A 14,215-nucleotide genomic window follows, 5' to 3' on the forward strand; every position below is an offset into this window, starting at 1 on the left:
TCATTAGCAGAAAGTTATTGACAGCTGGAAGGCATTTAGAAAGAACAAGAAGAGAGGATTTCATGTACAGTCATGAAGCAAGGAGTAGGCAGCTATATATAGAGTGGGTTGGAGATGAGTGAAGTGTAGCATTTCTGGTGGCAAGTATTTTGAAAGAGCGTAATTCTTGCTGTGTGAGTTTTATATACAAAGACATGTATAATGAGGAGTTGCGAGATGATGTAAAGAACAGGGAATTTTGGCTGAATATCAGGAAATCTTTGACTGTTGTAGTAGGCTGTGGAATATTTTGGTCTATCAAGGAAGTAGTGGAAACCATTGTTTGAAATGTTTAAAGCAAGGCTAAACAAATTTCTAATAAATACACTATAAGGCGTAATCAAATATTTGCAGTGCTGATGTGCATTTAAGCTTATGAATTTTTTTTCCATCTGTGAGCCAAAAAAACTGTGCAAGGAGTTTACCAAAAACGCTTGACATTTTAAAGGCCTCTATGGCTTTACTATAAGCATGTTTTGTAAATGTTTGGAGGTTTTATTTTTTATTTGTATTCACGGTGAAATGTCAGGAGTAGTGATTCCAAAACAATTCCACATAGGTTTCTAAATGGAAGAAAAGGTTGTGTTAAGAATAGTTTTTTTGCCAAGCATTGAGAAAGGGAGTTCTGGGGGGGGATTCCCCTTGTTCTCTTTTACCCTGTTCCTCCAGTGTGTTTTGTAAAGGAAAAGCAGTGAGGAACAAATGAAAAACAGAAAAACAAATATCAAAAATGAAAAGTATTTAAAAGATTGAAAAATGTTCTTTTGGTGTGTGTGGGGGGATTTATTTTAAGTCTTTGATTTTGTGCTTTTGTTTTTGTCTGAGGAGTGGAGGGGAATGTTTAAAACTTTTTTTTTTTAAGGTTTAGTCATGCCAGTGGAAGGGATCTTGGTGCCCAGACTTGCAAACACTTACCCACCTGCTTTGTGCTGTTAATTCTGTCCAGGTGAGTTTGTCATAAAGACAAGTGTGTATAACTGCAGGAGGGGAGGCTGGGTAAAGCACTTCCCACCCAGTGAATCTGGCTTCCAAGCAGATGGTATTTCTACTTCAAAAGCGGTGAGCGCGGTGCTAACAGAAAACTGCCAAGTGCCCTGGAGTTGTGGTGTCTGGGTCACGCCCTGGCTGCACCCCAGCAGCAGGTCAGAACAGGAGCTGGGTGCTCGCCGTCTCCCTCCTGCCTTCCTGGGGAAGGAAACACGGGATGCAGAGGAAGGGGGGGAGCTTGGGTGCAGCACAGGGACCAGAAGTGCGGCATACGGTCAGAGCACTGCGCTCATGGCCAGTTTCTGCTAAAACCTCAGCCGCTGACTTTGTTGCATGTAACTTTGAACATAGTTAACTGAACTAGTTGAATTTGACTTTATTTTAAAGTTATGACCCTGTAGGATGCTGATTCCTGTATATCTAGTTTCCTTCTGCAAAAGGTGGTATCTTCCATGTTATTCATGAGTCAAAATTCAGGTCAAAGCTGCAAGCTTCTCGGGCACCTTGGGGCAAGTTTCAAATAATTTGTCAGTTTATATCTTTGTGGGAAACTGGCTTACCTGATGAATTTGTGATGCTTTCGTTACAGACCAAGAAAGACTGAGCAGTCCATCTGCAAACTCTAAGCAAGATTAATGTTAAAAACCAAAGCCTAGTAAAGAATCAACATCATTCTCTGGTAACTAAAATGGCTCAAATTCAGCCAGTGCTGGTACAGAAAAGAAAGTACTGGTAGACTTGAAATTTCCTGAATATACGTGGAGGATACAGAAGCAAACAGTTCCGATATCTTCACGGTATGCAATACTTTTGCCTATCTTGGGTAGAAGTGTAGGGGTCCCTGCTCTGTTTTGAAGAGTAAATCCACAAGTACAGAGCCTTCACTTTTGCCTGTTCAAGATGCACTCCTGCAGAGTCCCCATGTAGGTCTGCCTGTGGGTCTCAGTGTGGGTCTGGTGCAGTCCAGAGCAGGCTGCCTCTGCCAGCTGGCACGCAGTCCTGCACAGCCGGCCTAAAACCCTGTCCCTGCTGAAGGGAACTTCAAAACTCTGGCGGACTTTGTAGGGGGTCGGAATTTCATCTGTTTTGGAAAAATCTAGCCTTAAAAGTAATACAAGAAGATATTCCTCAGGCTAAAAACAGATATGGAAACCTGGACAAAGATGCATGGCTGAATATGGTATGAAAATTTGAGGGGCAGGGGGATATCAAAACCAAGGATGGCATGTTAATAACCTTATCTAAGAAAATGAAATAATGTTTGAGGTGACAGCCAGCAGGGAGCTCTTCCCTGGCCTGGGGAAAAAAGGACAGAGCAGAGTTCAATTATTTGTTAACGTTTATCCAAAGTCTGACAAAGGGGCCTTGTTGTGCAAAGTCCTCTTTAATTGTACTTTGCACTGTGAGAAATTAGCTGCTTTTTTTTTCTTTTCTTTCTCCTTTCCTGTAATATATGAAGTCTATTTCCTTCCTTGTTACAGGATTAAAAATGCCCAACTTTTTCCTGAAGCAAGCAACACAAGTAGTGTTGGGTTAAAGTTAATCTTTGTACTGCTGAAAATCTGTAAATCAAACTGTGCCTGGAAGAGATGATGTATTATGTTTATTTATCGTGAGGGTCCTTAAGTAATTTACGCGTCACTTATGGAAGCTGACACCTGATTCGATGGTTGTGGGCCTGCCAAAAAGTGGAAGCTACATGTCTTGACTGTCTGATGTCATTCCCTGGCCAAAAGTAAGTGATTCTTAGGATATCCCCTTTCAAGGGAAGCGGGGTGCCACCTTCTGCTTTTTAGCTTTGCTGTCTCGTTTGCCTCAGTCTGTCTGCCAAGAGAGGCAGAGCCAGCGTTCGGGACAGGCCTCGTTGCTCCCTGCCGGGGTTGTGCAATTCCCCCCGAGGAGACGGGCACCCTGGACTGCACAGGGCACAGATGACTCTGTGGACAGTCTGGAGCACAAGTAGCTCTGAATCACAACTGTTGCACTGAAAGAAAAACCCAGCTTTAATTGCTGTTGGATGAAAAAAACACATCTCAGGGCTTTTCAAAGTTCTTGCTCAAACTGAGTCACCGGTCTGGCACTACCAGCAAAAGGTTTGGGGTCCTGAACATGGCGACTAACCCCTCGGACAACGAATTTAAATAGCAAGTGCCTGCCTATGTCATAGGCTTCCTCCCTGTGTTCAAAATCAATAGTGACATTAGGTTTTCAGTTGAACTGGTAAGTGTTTACTGTCTTGGTATTAAATCCCAGAGAAGAAACTCCTTTTCAAAGATTTGTATTTGGTACATGCATATGTGTTGGAGCTCATGCCAGAGCTTTCATGTACATGAGGAAGGAACTACATAAGCTGACTGAAGACTGTAGCTTGAGGTTTTATCAGTAGTTTTACACAGAAGGAGCTCTATTTCGTTTCCATGTGCAAATACAACTTATGATTGCATCTGTGATATCAGTGTCTGTGGTCTACCATCTGGAGAGACTGTTAGATCTCTGAATCTCCTAGAGGAAAAACCAGTATCTGCTGAAGGGTGTGGGAAAGTAACATGGCACTATCTGTGATGAGGAAGGTGGAAAAGTCCCTCCAAGGACTAGTGAGTGATGATTCAGTTCACGGATACCTCTGTTTATTTTATGATAAGATTAAGCTTATGATATGATTTATGATAAGATTAAGCTATTACTTATTATTATTAATTATTATTATTAAGATCCTGATATTTGAATTGTTGCAGCTGATATTATGCATTCCACTTTTCATGTTTTTAGAAGCTGGAAATATAACATCAAATCAGCTTCCACTCTCTTTAGCCTATAGCTGTTTTTCTGCTAAGAAGCATCTTGCTTTATCAAGATTGAAATAGAGGTCATGCCCTCTCTAAACAATAATCTATCCAAAGTTAAAATATAAAAGCTTGGTAGGCTTTTTTCTTTCTATTATTACTGGCTTTAAATCAGTTGCTATTTGTTTGCAGAGTGATTCTGCAAAGTTGGACTGGAAAAAATTGATGAATGGATTTGAAATAGATGCATATCCAACAGCTCAATGTGGGTCTTTTAACAAGGGGGTGTGATTTCGGTCAATTCATACATTTACTCACCTATGTATTGCGGATGTATCATGCCACCTCATGTAGCTTGAAGTTCTTCTAACCCACATCAGCTAAAGCATTTTCCATTTATGATGATGATGGGATTTCAGAGAGAAAACTATTAATTCCCTTTCTTGGTCCCAGTCCCTAGACCCAACAGTGCTAATGTTAGCCAGAAAATTCATTTTAGAAAGAGAAAGGAGAGAAGTTGGTTGGGTCTATGGTTTTTTGTTTTGTTTTACTATATACACTGTCAAGAGAGTCTTTAGACATTAAAGCAGAAATTTTCCCTAGACTTTTGTATCAAAAGTAGACTATCCAAGTATGAAGCATGGATATTTGGTTTTGATCCTTAGGAGGTGGGGAGAGTTGTGCTTCTTTATGAAGTATAAAGTAAGATTTTAACAAGAGAAAAGACTTACTGCTGTATTTCCCCTGAGACACATTAGGAGTATTAAGTTCAGGTTTGCCTTTCCTACTGGCTCTCCTTTTTTCAGATATGGAGATTCCTCCTCTTAACTGGTGAGGGGAGTATTAAAGCAGCTTTCTCCGTCTTGACCTTTATAACTATTTCCCTTTCCAAGTGAGTTTTCCTTCTTAATTTTTGTGAAAGAAGAAACCTTCGAGTTTTTCAGAGGAAGGAGCCAGAGAGAGAAGATTTAAATAGTTATTGTAGAAAGCAAGTAAAAAAAACTTCCACAGCTATGACTCAAGCTTTTTTTAAAATACACTTTGCCCTTTTAGGGGAGGGAAGATAGAAAACGTTCACACCGATATTTCTTCCTTTTCATTTAGCCCGCATGATATAATGGGCGGAAGGATTTGGGGGAGATGGGCTTTGGTTACATTCTTCTGTTTGAACAGTGCTGAAAACTCCTGCATGACTAAATATACGAGGTTTAAAGAGTATGTATCTTATGTGACATTCTTCTTGAAATAGAAGGCTTAATGGTGAGAGGACTTTGGGATTTGTCTTTCAGAAACCAGAGACAGAGGTGCTAATTAACTGTGATGTCTCAAAGGCAGGTGCTGAACAGAGAAAGAGCAGCTGTGTAGAGGAGGTGATCAGCACTGCAGTTTATTGCAGCCACGAGGCAGTGTTGGCCAGAATAGAGGTTTTGCATGAGCTGGGTGGAGCAGGCACCAGTTAGGAAATACACTTCCAAGAAATAGGCAGCAGCCAGGTAAGAGAGACCTGTACAGCTTCACGAACCACCTACTTGTTTCTGTAGCATTGTGGAACATACCAAGATCTTCCGTACAGCATGCAGACATAGTAAATAATAGTATTGATAAAAGTCGTAGGATTTTTTGGCTGAAGTTAGAGATTGCAGAAATCCAACTTCAAAGCCTGGCTTGAAGAATCTAGAATGGTCCTCTTATCATGCAGCTAAAAGCTAAAGTGCTTATTTTCCTCAGAGCATAGAAGGAATGGCTTTTTTTCTTTAAGCAAGAACCCCTCTGGCTTTTAACATGGGGTCAAAAAATCTTAGATGCTCAAAAAATATTTTCAGTCTTTGAAAGCTAAAATAATAATGACTTTTACAGTTTTCTGCCAAAAAGTGTTTTTATTAATTTTTCTCTAGCTAAGAAAATTTCTGGTTTTTTGAGAGGAGGGGAGGATTGGAGACTATCAGAAGATTAATGGAAGACTTGCAAAGTAGTCTTCATTTGGACACAGTGAAATAAAGAGTTTTGAGTAATTTCATAAAATTGCTGTCAGCTCCCAGTTTGACATAAACAAACTAGCTCTCTGGAAAGCAGTAGTCCATTTTTTCCCCATTTATGGAAAGTAAACATTTTCATTTGATCCCTTCTTTTTCTGTGCCAGATAGCAATCTGGACCCTGTAGAGAAAAGAGAAAAAAATCTGCACTCCTCCTTCTAAGATCATCTGAAGTAAATGTTTGTGCAATTCATTGTAGGATTGAGTTATGAAATAACAAATTCAAATACCCTAAATAGTTACGGCTTGACGCTTGCTTAGCTTGATTTTCAAGACTAGATATCCACACAGCTACAAGCAAATATATATTTTTGGGGGGTCTTTATCCAGTATGTTGGCTGTTTGCAACCTGCTGTGGAAATTAACCACCTAACATGAGAAGTGCTATTAAGACATTACTCTGTAATTACTGAGACATAATAACGATATGAGTATGCTAAGTGACCTGGTGAGTAAAACTGGACTATGTAAGTGAGGGGTTATGAAAGCCTGCTCTGTTGGTTTAAAAAGGAGGCTGCAGGAGAACTTAAAGCAGTTATCTGCCCAAGGAAGTTTCAGGTTTGTTTTGCTGATGTGGCGAGTTGAAACTCTAGAAGAAACCTTCAGGCATATGGGAGGGTGGAGGGAGCAGCACGCGTAAGAGGAAAAAGCCCCGTTCACTTGGATCGAAATGGGTGAGGGAGCACTTGCATGTCAGCGGGTGCAAGGAGGCAGCAATCTTTGGCAGAAAGGCAGTGCCTGGCACCTCCAGGCTGTCTTCTGCTGACATAACTGGTGAGGTATTGCATCTCCCCATTCCTGAAGGAGAAGGAAAGCGTGCCTTCCTAGATCACATGGAAAAAAACAATAATACATTCCTAGACTAGGTTACTGGGTTTTTGACATGCTTTTATTCTAAACAAGTACTTTAAAAAGCAGTCTGATTTATTGATTACCGCTGCATTATGTAGAGGAGATAAAATTACAGGCGCTGACTGTAAATGAGAGCATCTGAGGGAATAAACAGAAGGCTGCAGCACAGAGCACGATTTGGGAATGGGCTCAATCATAGAAATCTGCGCAAAAAGGCTGATGGCAGCCAGAGACTGTGCAGAGCCTTGCAGTGGGGGTTTGTAAAGACTTGGGAAACATCAGCACTGCGGTTAGCCAGTGTCAGGTCGTGTATTCCTACTGCAAAAAGCAATGGGGAACTACTTCCCCAACGGATGGCCAATAACAAAGTTGTTTCCTGCTTTTACTTCTTCATAAAAGAGTGAAAAGCATGACACCTCAGCAAATCCTATGTGTCCCCCCCGCCGATATCCCTCCCAGCGTTTACCAGTGAGCTGAAACAAAGTTAAATCTGAACAGAAAAGGTGATTTGTTGACTCCTCTGTGTGAGGGATGGATCAATTTGTCACTGTTTTCCCAAAAGCTGAGAGTGATTGCCCATCATGCTTGTACTGTGCTGTTAATCTGGCCCTTCCCACCATGCTCTCTATCCACAGGCAGGTATGGCTTCTATACAGTACAGCTGGAAACACCTCACCAACTCTGGAGCAGGTTGAGAATGGATTGTGTATCTATTGTATTCTAGCTAGAAAGAACATATATACTAAGCTTATTGTAGAGCAGCTGCTACATTGAGCTTGTGTTTTTGCTCCAGTGCTAAGTTTTTATTAGAATAAAAATAACTGTTGGATGAGAGTGATTCTATACATCTGAGTGCCTACTTAGCTCTGTGTGAATATTCAGCAGTCTGGCTCATGCATTTATATGATCATTACTGAGTCAACAACCATGGTGGTACCTGATTCAGTATTGCAACAAATGCCCTGGAACAGTGTTTTGTGGGCTGCCTCCAAAACGTGCATCTCCCTCTGCCTCTCATGCAAGGATTTTCAGTTTAGGACCTGAGCATCTGTGTCAGTTTTGCTTTCTGTCTGATGCCCAGTCTTGTGATTTGTAATTAGTTGACCCCAATTTCATGTAATTAACTTCTTAGACTTTGTGCATCATCCCAAGCTGAAATGAACTTTGAATGAATAGATTACACACCTGAGACTGAGGAATACCAGTAAATAAAATTGCAAGAAGAGAGATCTCAGACTATGCAGACTAAGGAGTTACCTAGGATAATTTCTCAGGAGAGAATATTCTAAGTATTTTATTCCCTCATCAGATGTTTTGAAAATTCCCTAGAGCGTTTTGTGGTAGAACAGAAGCTGAAATAATAATCATAATTCCTACCAACATCAGTCATTCTTGTAAAATTCATGCCTTGCATCTGTCTCTGTAGTTGCTAGATAAATCAGCTCCCCCTCACAATCCCTCTACATGGTAAAGAGCATAGTTCCAAACTACATTGCTGTATTTAAGTGGTTTAGTAAGCTTTGCAAAGGCAGCTGCTAGTTTTGCCAGAATGATTTCATGTCCATTTCCTGAATGCTCAAGCTTATCCAATACAGTAATTTGTATACGACTGTCTTGGTCACGTCGTATCTCTCCTTGGATATGGAAAATTTTTATATCCTGGCCACTTGTTTTTCTGGATGGGGAGATGAGGGCTGTCTCTGTACAAGGGAGAATACGAATGCAAGCTCCTTCCCTGTGCTAGTCTAAAATACTTTGTTCTTTAACTGTCACATGTTGTGAGCACACTGTACAATTAGCCAGAAATAAACAGAATTACAAGCATAAAAAAGGGATTTGGTAGATTTTCAGGACAATATATAATTCCTGTAGCCAGTGTGGTTGAGACCTCGCAAGGTGTTATTTACCTTAAAGTTTTCTCCTGTCCAGCAAGCCCTGTGATCACAAATTCCTTGAGTCCTTCTGCTCTGTCCTGGGGCATACAGCAGATACCGCCGTGCCTTGGAGATACCAGCACAGTGGGCTGGGACACGGCTCTTGTGTTATGTCAGGTATTTTGAAATGGGAAGTTTTAAATTAGTTTTATAGCCAGAGTAAGCCTGAGGAGACCCAGGACCCACTAAAGCGGTGTTTGGACACTGCCAGCCTGCTTGAGAGGACCTACAGCACTGAGCAACACCTGGCTGGAGATTTAGGGAGCTGTGTGTAGACCCGACCGTCAATATGCAAGATCCAGTGCCTTATATTCACAACAGGCATGGGATGCGACTCCTCAGTATATAAAACCTGAACCTATTTGTCTCTACACCGAAGGAAAAAGTACTTATTGGGCAAAGGCTTGCGGTTAGTCTAGCCCTTGTTTGTGGAAGTAACAAGCACAGTCTGGCTCTTGTGCAGTGCCCATTATGGGTTCTCTGGTCTGCCCCAAAGTACCCAAACACAAATACTCATTTACCTGAGGTGTACTGTTACAGACTCTGGTGTCAAGTATTTAAAAGCTTTTTCCTGTTGGCAAATATCAACTAAAGAAAGACTGTGAGGTCATTCAAGTCATGCTTTCTGTATACCTTTATCTTTTCTCCTTCTGCTCAAACTCAGCCCAGTATGAGACTCTTTTTGCAGGATGACAGTGTTTATTTTTTGGTGGGCAGAAGCGAGCTAAGGCAGGCTGGAAGGCTTTAACTCCCACTTGCCCACCCCCATGAATACCACCTGGTGCAGAATATATAGTTGGCATCAAAAGATTGCTTTGCCACTTCTGTTACCCAAAGCCAGAGCCGACTCTCAGTCTGATGTAGCTGACCGCTTTTCTCCTATTCCATTTCATGCTTATGCCTTACAGAGACATGTCAGCAAGGCTATGTTTTTAATTGCCTCTGAAGAGGGGCAAAGTAAAGTATTTCATTTTCTCAGTCCATTGTAGTAGTTAGTTTTATGGAAGCCTTAGCAGACTGACTCCAGACAAGCGAGGTTCTTTAAAATGATGTCAGTTTACAGTGTGTATGGATTATTTGGGATTTGGCAAGTTTGGTTGGTTTGTTTGTTTTGCCTCTTGGGCTACCTGGTAAGAGAGTGAAAATATTTGCCAGTCTGAAATAGTGCATGCAGTATATATGATAAATTTGTAGCTGATGTGAATAAACATAGCTTTTAGTGGCATATCATGCCACGTGCTAATTCAATTCCAACAGTATGTCAGTGGTTGCTATATAGTGTTAGTGTTATTACTTACCAGTGAGATTTTGATCAAAAATATTCTGAAAGTGTGCACTTGTCTTCAACTATTTCTGCTTTCTGACTGCTTAATAGAAGGTTGTGCGTGACAAAAAACAACTAAGAAAACTCTTCATATAATAAAGATCTGGCAAACTATTTTCTCAATAACTCATACGAGCTCTAAGTGTTACCATCTGTCTGAGCTTTTAGACAGAAGACCCGAAGTACAACAATAGATCTTAAGTAAGTGCATTGTGCCAACGTTAACGAAGCACGGACTGGTGAAATTGTGAAGAAAAGTAAGAAGATAATTGCATATAGGAGTGCAGTCAAGTTCTGGCACAATATACCATGAGATTATTCCTGCAGTGATCCTATTCGTGGCAGTATTGAAGACCCTGGAACATAAGAAGTCTTAAGGTCAAACCCTTATAGCAGCAGAGCTAGTATGTTTGTTGGCAGCATAGAGGAGTGACGGCTCTGCGGGAAAGACAACTGGCTAACACATGTTTGCAGGTGCACAAAATCTGAACACAGGTAATTGCCAAAAAGCAAGTATGTTTTGGGGAAGTCAAGAACAGTGGCTGCTTATTTTAATTGCCTATTTGTTGATGTGACAAAAGTGGAAATCCCTTCTTCCACAGCTGTCAAGAGATTGAATCATCACCCTGGGTGAGGTCTGGAAATAATTTTTTCTAGAAATTACATGACAACATGCGTAAGTTTTTGAACAAGCATAGCTCCACTGCTCCGTGCAACTGAGACACAGCTGCACTCCACGGCATATACTGTAAACGCAGTAGTTACTGAATCACTGGGATGAGTTGTTTGAGGTTTTTTTTCCTAGTAATAAGAAACTAAACTAATTCTAAGAATGATTTTGTATGTATTTTGTTTAAAATTCGAAGAGCTTCAATCCTATTTCTATCAAAATAGATATGAGCGTGTGTCTACGTGTGCATGTGCGTGTCTGTGGTGGGGGCTCATTCCCAGTGTGCATGTGTCTTTAAAGGAGGTGGATTCTATTTAGGATTAAAGAAAACAAAAAGAGTCAGCAGAAGTAAACTTCTGAAAGACCTTTATGTCTAAATTTTCTTCTTTTGCAAAAGTTGCAACTTTTGAGTGCAAGGGTACCGGTGGTCCCAAACAGTTCTCAGAAGCATAGAAGTCCAGGAAGAACACTTCACAGCTAAGTTTTGTTTGAATAGTTTGAAATGAGTGGTAAATAAAGAAGGATGACTTTTAACAGAGGAAATATGTGCAGGAAGATTATGCACTCAGGCAAATGAAGGCAGTTAAAATTAAAAAGAAAATACTGAACAGATTTAGAGAATCATTTTGAAATAAAAACAAAAAAACACAGCAAAAAGTATTGTAAACCTTGAAAAAGAGAAAACAGCAGCAAATGAAAGCAAATGCAGCAAGATTTCCTCTCTAAAATAATGGTGGAAATTAGGATGAGAGTATGTTAATCCATTGATGACCAGAAGGCAAGAATTCAGAAAATGGACAGAATAGCATATAAAAACAATATGGAGGAATTGGTTAGCGCTGCCTAATATTCATCTAATTCCTGACATTAACCTAGATTTGGTTTGGTTGCATAAGTGCGCGTATATAAGTCAGCTTTTACAGCTAACAGAATATTGCTTTGAAGTGGCTTTTCACTTACTGAGAAGTGTGTGCTGGAGATTGCCAGGAGCTTTCCTGCATGAACGTTTTGTTGCTATGCTTGATTAGAATGACTTTTCTTTGGACTGTGTGTCTGTCTGTCTGTCTCTCTGAACCCTGGTTATCAAAGCGGGTCAATACTGATAGCATCAGTTGCTGGTGAGGAACAGGGGCTTGCTGTATCAACAGGCTCAGGAGCCTGCCTTTTTGCCCCGAGAGGAGTAGTCGGTAACTTCTGAGGTCTCACTGTAGCAGCGCGCGCGACTGCGGGGGCCTTAGGTTCGGCGCGATGTCAGAGGTGCCTGTAAGCAGCACAGAAGGTATACAGGCGGTGTCCTCGAGTCACTCGGGTGGGCCATGTACAGAGCTCGTGGCTACCCCTCGCTATGCCAGCAGCACTAGGCAGAGACTTTTATGTCAAATAAACTTAAACTGCAAAAATGAAATATTCTCAGCACTTGCCGTAGACATAGCATATTTTGACAAAATCAAACCCCGCGCAGCTAGTATAACAGTGTCCCTGATGAGGGCAGAATAAGATGAGAAGAGGAGGAAAGGGGAAAGAGAAGCTGGATCCTGCGTAGCAAGCAAAGCTTAAAAGGCACTCACTTTGGCGCAGCGACACGCGGTCCCGTTCTCAGCGCGCGGGCGTCTGAGTGCTGGGCTCGGTGGGAAAGGCTTATATATACACACCGTTTATTAATATGCAAGCCACTCCCCGTGACACACACAAAGCAAATATATCATCTCCTCAGATAACAGCTTCCTGACTTTTTGTTTTAGACTGCTATAGCAGACTTGGCACTGGGATTTTTCAGTTTATGCTTGAGGACAAGAAATATTTAAAGTGCCATTTAAAAAAAAATAATAATAATAGATGCTTCAATGATGAGGCACCAGGGAGCTGAGCCAGATGTTAGTTTTGTTTTGTTTCTTCCTAAACTGTAAAATGTATGAAGCAAGCCAAGAAACTGCTGTCTTAAATTTTCTGTAAATAGCATGAAGCCCTCCAGTATCTGATCTAATTATGGAACGATGCCTTAAATAGCTGCAATCTCATTCAAGCAGGAGAGCCAGGGGAAAAAAAAAGTATAATATCTAAACCTTTGTCATAAAGTAAAAAGTCATTTGAAATATTTTTGTAGTTATTAGTGAAGAAGGGAAAATTAGGATTCCAGCAAGCTCTGTCCTTGAGTATATTAGTATGCATATTAGTAGTTAGAGCTCTTTGGTGTTTACTGGTTCTTATCAGTTTGGCAGGGGCAAGATTTTGGGAGGAGGGGGGATGCTGGTGTTGCAATTCGTTTGTACCTCGACCTTGACAAAGTCCATTCAATATTGTTGTGCTTTGGCTTCCTGTTGGCATGCAACCGAAGGCAGCAGTTTTGAAGCAAGAGTTTTGGTGTTCGAAGCAAACAGGTATGGCGCATGCTATGCAGCCCTGTTTTGAAGCCTCGTTCAGGTTTTATAGTAAACGGTTGCCAGTGCTCTTTGCAGGTGCAGAGAGCAGGCCTGACCAAAGCGCTCTCCCCCGCGTGGAGGAGCTGTCAGATTCCCATAGCTCGCAGCATTAATCGTTGCCTCAAAACCACTCATTTCCACACGGTAAATGCGTTCCACTGGTGTTAGGAGCTGAGTTTTCAGCTACCAACACCCTTAACAGCCAAGAGAAAGCTGACAAAAAACCAGGGTCTTCTAATCAGTAACCTGACTTGAGAGCCGAGTTGCCCAGGCAAACCTCAGTGGTGACACTTCCTTGCTTTTGGAACCCTTGGCTCTGTAGTCTAGATTTATGCATTAACATTCCTTTTCTCCAGTATTTAAATGGAAGGGGAAGAAGCACAAGTTATCAGTACTTCTTTGTAAGCAGGTAGATAATGGTAAAATGTTGTCCAAATTAGGGAAGTTTAAACTGGTTTAACTAAACCCCTATTTTTGCTAGTTCTTCATTGTATGTAAACCAGCCTATGTGAGACGTGACAGTTCCTTCTGTTGCAGAGAAGCAGCTGATAATCTTTTATTTCATTTCATTAGTAGAAAATTTGAACTGAATCATAACAAAATTGATCCCAGCATGTTTCTCTGAAGCAGGTGGTACTTATGGTTCTCAAAAACTTTGCTCTTGGAGAAGAACTAAATGGATATAATATGAAACAAATTTATTTTACTACTATTTGCAAGGTTTTGAGCCACTAAGAAGTTTATTTTATTTTGGAGTAGAATGTGGTATGTTGTGGTTCTAGTTTTCCACTTTTCTGAAGGGAAAAGGGAAGGTGTCCTCCAGGAGTTGTTTTCGGTAGGCAACAATTTGTTCCTACCTTGGCTGGATTGCCAGTGATACCGCGCAGTAAAGCATTAGTAAGAATACTGGTATGTTAGCTTTACTTTTCCGGTGATTTGCTCACATTAAGTGATTTGTGTCTGTAAATTTAAAATAATTAAGTCAGTAATGCACTGAAAAGACTTTAAACTTGGCTTCCTCTGATAATGATTTCTTACAGATTAAGCTCTTTATTTTACCCATTCAGTCTGCAACAGTAGTTGATGGCATGAAAAAATTGCTGGATTGCCCGCTCCTATGCAGTCAAGCTGGGACTGTTCACCACAACATTTGGCTAGAGACACTTCATCTA

The 14,215-nt window shown here is 40.9% G+C and overlaps 1 protein-coding gene across 2 annotated transcripts in view; it reads right to left on the reverse strand.

Annotated features, from left to right (window-relative positions):
• The window catches only part of HPGDS (hematopoietic prostaglandin D synthase), a 32,775-nt gene extending 20,537 nt beyond the window's left edge, over positions 1 to 12,238 (reverse strand). For both annotated transcript variants that reach the window (XM_067297083.1, XM_013951605.2), the window contains exon 1: positions 12,192 to 12,238. The gene's annotated coding sequence lies outside the window, so the exon portion shown is untranslated. The remainder of the gene's footprint in view (positions 1 to 12,191) is intronic.
• Positions 12,239 to 14,215: the final 1,977 nt, after the last annotated feature.

The sequence above is a fragment of the Apteryx mantelli genome, chromosome 5, assembly GCF_036417845.1.
Source record: "Apteryx mantelli isolate bAptMan1 chromosome 5, bAptMan1.hap1, whole genome shotgun sequence".
Lineage (NCBI taxonomy): Eukaryota > Metazoa > Chordata > Aves > Apterygiformes > Apterygidae > Apteryx > Apteryx mantelli.